The sequence below is a fragment of the Glycine soja genome, chromosome 5 (assembly GCF_004193775.1).
Source record: "Glycine soja cultivar W05 chromosome 5, ASM419377v2, whole genome shotgun sequence".
NCBI lineage: Eukaryota > Viridiplantae > Streptophyta > Magnoliopsida > Fabales > Fabaceae > Glycine > Glycine soja.
Window position 1 is genome coordinate 5,649,739 of NC_041006.1, and position 8,014 is coordinate 5,657,752.

Consider the following 8,014-nt stretch of genomic DNA (forward strand, 5'->3'; position numbering starts at 1 on the left):
AAAGATAAGATAAGAAAAGTAAAAGATAAAAATAGAAGATAAAAATAAAATAAAATCAGAATTTGATAATGTTGAGACCTAGCTTGCCTTGTCTGCTTAGGATATATGATTTTAGGTTTTTCTCTATCAATTTGGTGAATTTTTCCTACCCACAACTATTAAAATACTTGCCTCTGATGTCTCACAATGACAAGTCTATCTCTTTTATCTATCTCCCAAATGTCTTTGCAAAGACTTAATAGATGAAATGCATGAAGTTCTAATTCTAGATGTTTGCTTTGATGCATGAGCATGATGCAATCACTCTATGTCTAGCAAGGATTTTATCAAGATATCCCTTCCTTTTAATCAGAAATTATCCTCTCTCTCGAGCGACTAATTCCGAAAACATATGCATGCAAAACCTTCCTTGTTTTCTATTAAGGATTACCCTCTCTCGAGTACCTAACCCTCAAAGATGATGCAAAGATGAATAATGCATGAAATTAAAAGTAAGAAATGATAATAGGAAAGCAAAAATTTGTTTGCATTGATAAATATGAAGTGTACAATACATATTTTGGCTTTTAGGCCTGTCAGGCTCTAACTAGGGGTTTAGTCACTCATGACCATTGAGGGCTTTACAATGAGATGGTGTTAAAGAAAGGGATGGAATGAGAGGGGTGAAAGAAAGAAAGAGAGAAAATAATTTCCCCTAAAGGGGATTCTGTAGTGGTGTCTTTTTTCTGCTTGGCTTGACTCCCTTTTTATAGTTGTAGTGGACTTGTGCCTGATGCTAGAAATCTTTCTTTTTGATATTTTTTATATCTTTTGGATTTGTTTTGTTTTTAATCACATCTTCCTGAGACTTCTTGATATTTTGGATATTTTCTCGATCTTTTAATCTCTTTTTTTTCATAACTGCTAAATAAACATTTTTAAATATATTTTCAATATATTTTTATTATCAGAATAACTCATATTTAGCAGTTATCATTGGTCATCTAAGGTGCATCCTCAGTCATATGAGGAACATTCTCAGTCACATGAGGAACATCCTCAGCAACTGCAACATGTACCCTTTGCCTACGGGCAAATGCGGTAGGCCTACGCCACCGGGGAACATCACCTGCATGATGCTCATCCTCTCTAACCAAGCCTCTGCCTATACCCCTACCTAATGCACGCCCTAAACCTTTGGTTCTAACCATGATATGTAATTCATGATGAACACATAGTTTTTTAGGTCAAATTCAATATTCATATATTTATAAACCGATGAAACACTAAAGGTGCATCTAATCCCTAACCTAAATCCTAATCACTAAACTAACCCTAAGCCCAACCCTATCAACTAAATAAATCCCAACCAACTAAATTAAACCCAAACCTCAACCCAAACCAATACATATCTACCATTTCTAAAACTAACCCTAACCACCATATATATATATATATATATATATATATATATATATATATATATATATATATATATATATACCTAACCTTACACCTAAACCCTAACAAATAAAATACAACCTAACAACTAAGATAAGCCCAAAGCTCAACCCTAGCCACTATAATAAACCCTGACCACTAACCCTACCCATACATATCTACCATTTCTCAAACACTCAATAACATACCAACATAAATATTAAACCCTAACGACTAAACTAAACCATTAGCTTAACCATAACCACTTTTTAATAAACCCTCAACCCTAACCCTAACCCCAACCTCAACCATTGGCACTAGAATAAACCCTAACCACCAACCCTACCCCTTTAAATATCTACCATTTCTAAAACTACCTACCAACATATATTAAACCCTAAGCCCCACACCAAACCCTGATGCCACCCCTAACTGCTAAACTAAACCCTAACACCCAACCCTAACTACATACCATCAAATATATTAATCCCTAACATCTCAACTAACCCCTACGCCTCAATCCTACCCCTAACATAAACACTTATGTACCCCCTATGCCCTAACCACACAGTTAGTCCTAGGCCCTTAACTAAACCCTAGCCACTAACCCTAATTTCTATTTTGACGCAAATATATTAAACATCAATAACATAAATGTTACCAAATATATACTATTTTCATAGAAATATATTAAACATCAAAATTTAATTCATACACCATGCAATGATACATATTTTTTTCATTAAAAAACAAAACATACCTATTTTTAATACAAATCAAACAAATACAATTAAATTTTTTAAAAATAAATTAAATTAATTAAAAAAATCAAATGTTCATACGAAAGAACTTCTTCCGCATGAGTCTTACGAAAGAACTTCTTCCGTATTCACGTTAAACACTTAGTAACACATACGAAAGAAGTTCCTTCATATGTGTTAAGGCTTTTCATATTCAACAGAACCTCAAAAATGTCGTCTACCCTACAGCCAAGGAAATGGCGGAAGAAGGAGCTAACCTCGAAGGGAACTAACCTCAAAGGAAATGGCGGAAGAAGGAGCTGCGAGAGGAGGCGGAAGAAGGAGCTGCGCGAGGAAGAAGGAGCTTGAGGGAGGCACCAACGGAAGAAGGCGAAACAAGAAGAAGAGGAAATGGAAGAAGTGGGTGCTGGTGCGCCTTTTTTTTTTACTTAAAATAAAGCCAAGGATAATTTTGTCAATTCACCCTAATTGTTGGGTGCACCAGCAATGTTTCAGGGTGCACCTAGCAACACCCTTTACTGGATCTGTTATCCATTGGGCTGCATTCGGCCTTGCTCATGTCATTGATAATTACATGACATCTTTATTTCTCACAATTCAAAAACACCAATGCCTTCAAAATTGCTCCCATTACTTTGCAGGCTCCGTAGAGTTTAACTAAATCTCTTATGTGCAATTATTTCTAAAAAAATTCTTCCTTCATTTCTTTTGCTTACTTCTATTATTTTGATCTTCAATAACTACGTGGTACAGTGTAGATTTATTCAGACGAAGATTACCAAAAAGTAATGCAAAAGATGTTGAGAATGAGAAGCCTATCCAGTTATCCGTCCAAGATAGAAGCTCAAGATGCAACTTTTCTTTCTTAAAACCTTTTGTCCTATTGATGACCATTTGCGGCACTCATGTAACACTCCTGTATTCTCCAAAGGTTTACAACAATAACCATATTTATCAAGCTCTAGCTCCAGGTAAGCATATGCTACATTTAATCATGTTCAGCTGTTCAAAAAATAAAAAATTATGTTCATACTACCAACCATATCTTTTTTTTTTCTTCCCAAATTCGCAATCCACGAATGTAACCTTGTTATAGTTAACTTTATTTTAGGAATTAAGGAACTTGTAAAGTATTGGATTTTTGTGAAATAACAACAAAATGATTCACACTAATGGATTGGACACAGATGACAGAGAGTGATTATTTTGCATTCTTCATCCATAAATTTTGGAAGACAAAGTAAATTTCTCATTATAGTGTGGAATTTGTGTCAAATTACTAGTCTATATCAGTAATTTTCCCATTTCTTTACTGGAATGATCATGCTCGCCTAGTAAATTTGATTTCCAAAGGTGAAACCAAAATGTTCAGTAAGTATATAGTAAAAATGGAGTTAAGAATAGAATCAACTCATCGTGTCAAATTTATATCATGCAGGCAAAATTTTGTGAACAGGTGGGTATGGGGTGGTTTAGATCGTGGTTATATATCGAATGTAGATATTAACTGGGGTGATATATTGCAAATTACTGCGAAACTGACAGGGAAAAAAGAGTTTCAAGGGGTTGGCCTTCTAAACTTCAACAATACTGAACTAGACCATTGGGAACAGCTTATTCCTAATGTCACACATGTTGTTCTGGAGCTGGAGTATGCTGCAAAAAATATGACATGGGAATCCCAATACCCGGAATGGATTGATGAGGAAGAGGAAACCGAAGTCCCCGTTTGTCCTTCTCTTCCAAGTCTTAGATCTACTGGAATAAGGCTCAATCTCATAGCTGTGAAGCTTCCTCATGCAAATGGGGGGAATTGGTCTAGAGATGTTGCTAGGTTGCACTTGCAGCTAGCAGTAGCTAGGCTTACAACTTCTTTCAAAGGAAATTATCCCTTGTATGTGCTTTTTGTTACCAACTTCTTTCCAATACCTAATTTGTTTACCTGCAAAGAACTTGTGGGACATGTGAAGGGAATGTTTTTGGGAGAAAAACTCCACCTTCCACTAGGATCTTGTGAACTTGCATTTCCTTTGAGGGGCAAAGGTTAGTTCTACTTTATTTTTTTAAAACACACGAATAGACATAGCATGATATCATTACAGTACTTTCACAAGCAAATAATGTGGGAACATTACATAGACATAACATGACAACATCACAGTACTTTCAAGAGCATATAATGTGGGAACTTGTATAAAGTTAATGCTTTTACCAGCAATGGATGACTTGTTTTTAAGTAACACATACTTCTGGACCAATTTCCCATTGCACAATAATAATGATTTTTAACTTAATAATTGATCAAATCAAATCTACAAAATGATAATATTCTCTTTAGAAGCAAAGCTGTTAAAACTTGAAACTCAATATTTACACAACCAAGAAAAATTACTTTTTTCTACTTTATTTAACTTTTTATGTTCTCATCCATAAGTAGTAGAACATTATCATATTGTCCACACTTCATTATATTTGTTTTATCATATATATATATGACACGTGAAAGTTAAATTAACTGCAAGCAGAACTGAGTTACGTGGGAAATGTTCGTAGAGAAGCATATGCAACAATTCTCCATTCAGCTCACGTTTATGTTTGTGGAGCTATTGCTGCCGAACAAAGCATCCACATGTCTGGTTCAACTCGAGACCTAGTTATACTTGTTGATGAGACAATAAGTGAGTACCACAAAAGTGGTTTAGAAGCAGCATGGTGGATAATCAGGACAATTCAAAGGATCAGAAAAAGACGCTTACAATGAATGGAACTACAACAAGTTCCGTTTGTGGCAGCTTACAGATTATGACAAGATAATATTCATTGATGCAGATTTGCTCATCCTAAGAAATATAGATTTCCTATTTGGAATGCCAGAAATCACTGCAACTAGAAATAATGGCACTCTATTCAACTCAGGAGTCATGGTTGTTGAGCTATCAAATTGCACATTCAAGCTCCTAATGGATCATATTAATGAGTTTGAGTCCTACAATGGAGGGGACCAGGGATACTTAAATGAAATATTCACATGGTGGCATAGGATACCAAGACACATGAACTTTCTAAAGCATTTTTGGGTTGGTGATGAGGAAGAGAAGAAACAAATGAAGACTTTGTTATTTGGTGCTGACCCTCCAATTCTCTATGTGCTTCACTATCTTGGAATGAAGCCATGGCTGTGCTTCCGGGACTATGATTGTAACTGGAACTGTGATGTCTTTCACGAGTTTCCAAGTGATGTTGCTCATGAAAGGTGGTGGAAGGTGCATGATGTAATGCCTGAGCTTTTGCAACAGTTTTGCATGTTGAAGTCAAAGCAAAAGGCACAATTGGAATGGGATCGTAGGCAAGCTGAAGTTGCTAATTACACAAGTGGGCATTGGCAAATTAAAGTTAAAGATACGAGGTTGAAGAAATGCATAGACAATTTGTGCTCATGGGAAAACATGTTGAAGCATTGGGGAGAGACCAATTGGACTGATGATGAGTCTCACACTCCAACACCTCCTGCTATTGCCACATCATCTCTTTCTGATTTGCGACTTGTGAATTTAGCTTTCTATCATCCTTGCAAATGTTAATAAGTTTCTCGGTGTAGGAAACTGGCATAAAGGAAAAAAGTTATTCCTCTTCAGTTTCTGCATGAATATGCTCTCTATTCTACACTCTTATTTTGTGCTGAGTGTATTCTGCATTCTGATCATATATTATAACAAATCTCATCAATTCAATTTCAGAGCAATTTACCCGAACGAATCTGTAATTTATGGCCTTCCCAATTCTTCTTGGTCATCTTTTGTCCTAATTTTTTCTTCTATACACTGTGAAATTGAATTTTATATTAGTCGACATATTTTAAAAACTCAGCTTTGTTGGATTTATAGTTTCATCCCTACAAGAATTGTAGGAGTTTTGAAATAAATATATTATATGATTTTAGTTATAATAACACCATTATTATTGTGTGCTTTTGGTGTTTTTCAATTTTATTCATGTTTAATCCATATAATAATTGAATTAAATGTCAGAATAAATAATTAAAGGAAAATGCTGATATTGATCTTAATAGGATGTGCATTGGCACTCCACCAAAAATTTTGGACTAAAAATTCATTGGTTATTTTATCTCTCAAAATTTTATTTAAAGATGTTACTATACTTTATCATTTGAAATATTTAAAATTAAATTCAAATTAAACTATAATATAATAATCAAATCTCTAAAATATTAAGCAAATAAAAGTTAAATCTATAAAAAAATCTCAATAATCAATTCTAAAAATATCTCAATTAACCCATCTTCATCGTCACCAAAAATGCTCTACTATCGCTACAAGTATTATCATCATCATCATCATTATTGTCCGTGTCGCCACCACCACCACCACCATCACTGATGACGATGATGACACCAATGACAATCATAATGGAGGTGGTGAGTTAACAATAATTTCAAAGAAAAAAGAAGAGTGACGTGATATGAGAGAAGTTGTAATTGACATATAAGATAAAAGAGAGAAATGTGGAACAAACATAGTATAGAGAAAAAAAAATATTTTTTGAATCAAATGATAAAGTATGATAATATCCTTCAATCAAATTTTGAAAAACAAAACAACCAATGGATTTTTTGGCAAAACATTTTAGTGTTAATGATAAATTAGTTCTTAATCGTTGTAACTTAATGTCAAAATAGTTCTTGAAAAATATAACTTATTGTCAAATTAGTCTTTTAACATTAAAATTTAATGACAAAATAATTTTACAAGTTTAACGACAAAAGTAATTTGTTAAACGTTTTATACATTTAAAGACTAAATTTGTATTTTTTGTCTTTTATGAATCAATTTGTCGCCGTATCATATTTTTGGAATTGAATTCGGTTATTTATCCTTAAAACTTTATTTACAAAAGTTACATGTAAATTTTATGTTTTACTTTTCAAACAAAATTTATATTTAATTCTTTAAATATTTTCATGTATGTCAATACATATTGATTCAGTTAGTAAATATTTTATGATTTCAAGTTATCAATGTGAGTACTATGTTAATAAATAATATATAATATGTATCTTTGTAAGTAGTATTTAAACTTTTTCTCTTTGATCATCATTGTAATAAAGATCTAAATTAAAGGTCCATGTAGGTTATTTGCCTGGAAGCCAATTGTGATAATGGTCTAGCAAAAAAGAAAAGCACTTTTTTTAAGTAAGCAACAAAAACACCTTAAGAATTACATCTAACTTTTGTCTTTTTCCTTTTTATCCCTGCAAAATTTTAGTCCTTATAAAACATTTTTGTTTTATTTTTCGCCCTCAAAATGCTTTAAACAGTAAAAAAAACACTGAACAATGAACGAAATGCTTTAAGAATGGAAAATAAGACAAATACAGAAACTAAAAAGAAAAAAATAGAGGGACAAAAATTAAAAAAAAAACTGAATTATAAGAATAAAAAAAAGTATTTAAGCAAAAAAAAAAATTGACATTAAACTTCAATGACTAGAGTACAAAAGAAGTCTAGCGACAGAGAGAGGAATAGACACAAATCTCAAATTATTAAAAAAAATTAAAACACAATCCTCCTTTATGACTTTCTTTTCACCTCTCTTGTACTTCAAGTACCAAAAATATCTATCCTCCCAAAATGCTAATGATTTAAATATATTTTTTGTTTATATAATTTAGTGTTTTTTTTTCATTTTCATTTCTACAAACAAATCCTTTTAATCCTTGCACAATGTTATTATTTTATTTTTTATCTTTATATTTTAGATATAAAAAAAATTCACTGTTCAAAGTGCTATCCAAAACACTTTAAAAAAAACAAAAA

At 32.6% G+C, this 8,014-nt stretch overlaps 1 pseudogene; it reads left to right on the top strand.

Moving 5' to 3' along the window:
* Positions 1-2,463: 2,463 nt before the first annotated feature.
* On the top strand, positions 2,464-5,761 carry LOC114413827 (annotated as a pseudogene).
* Positions 5,762-8,014: the final 2,253 nt, after the last annotated feature.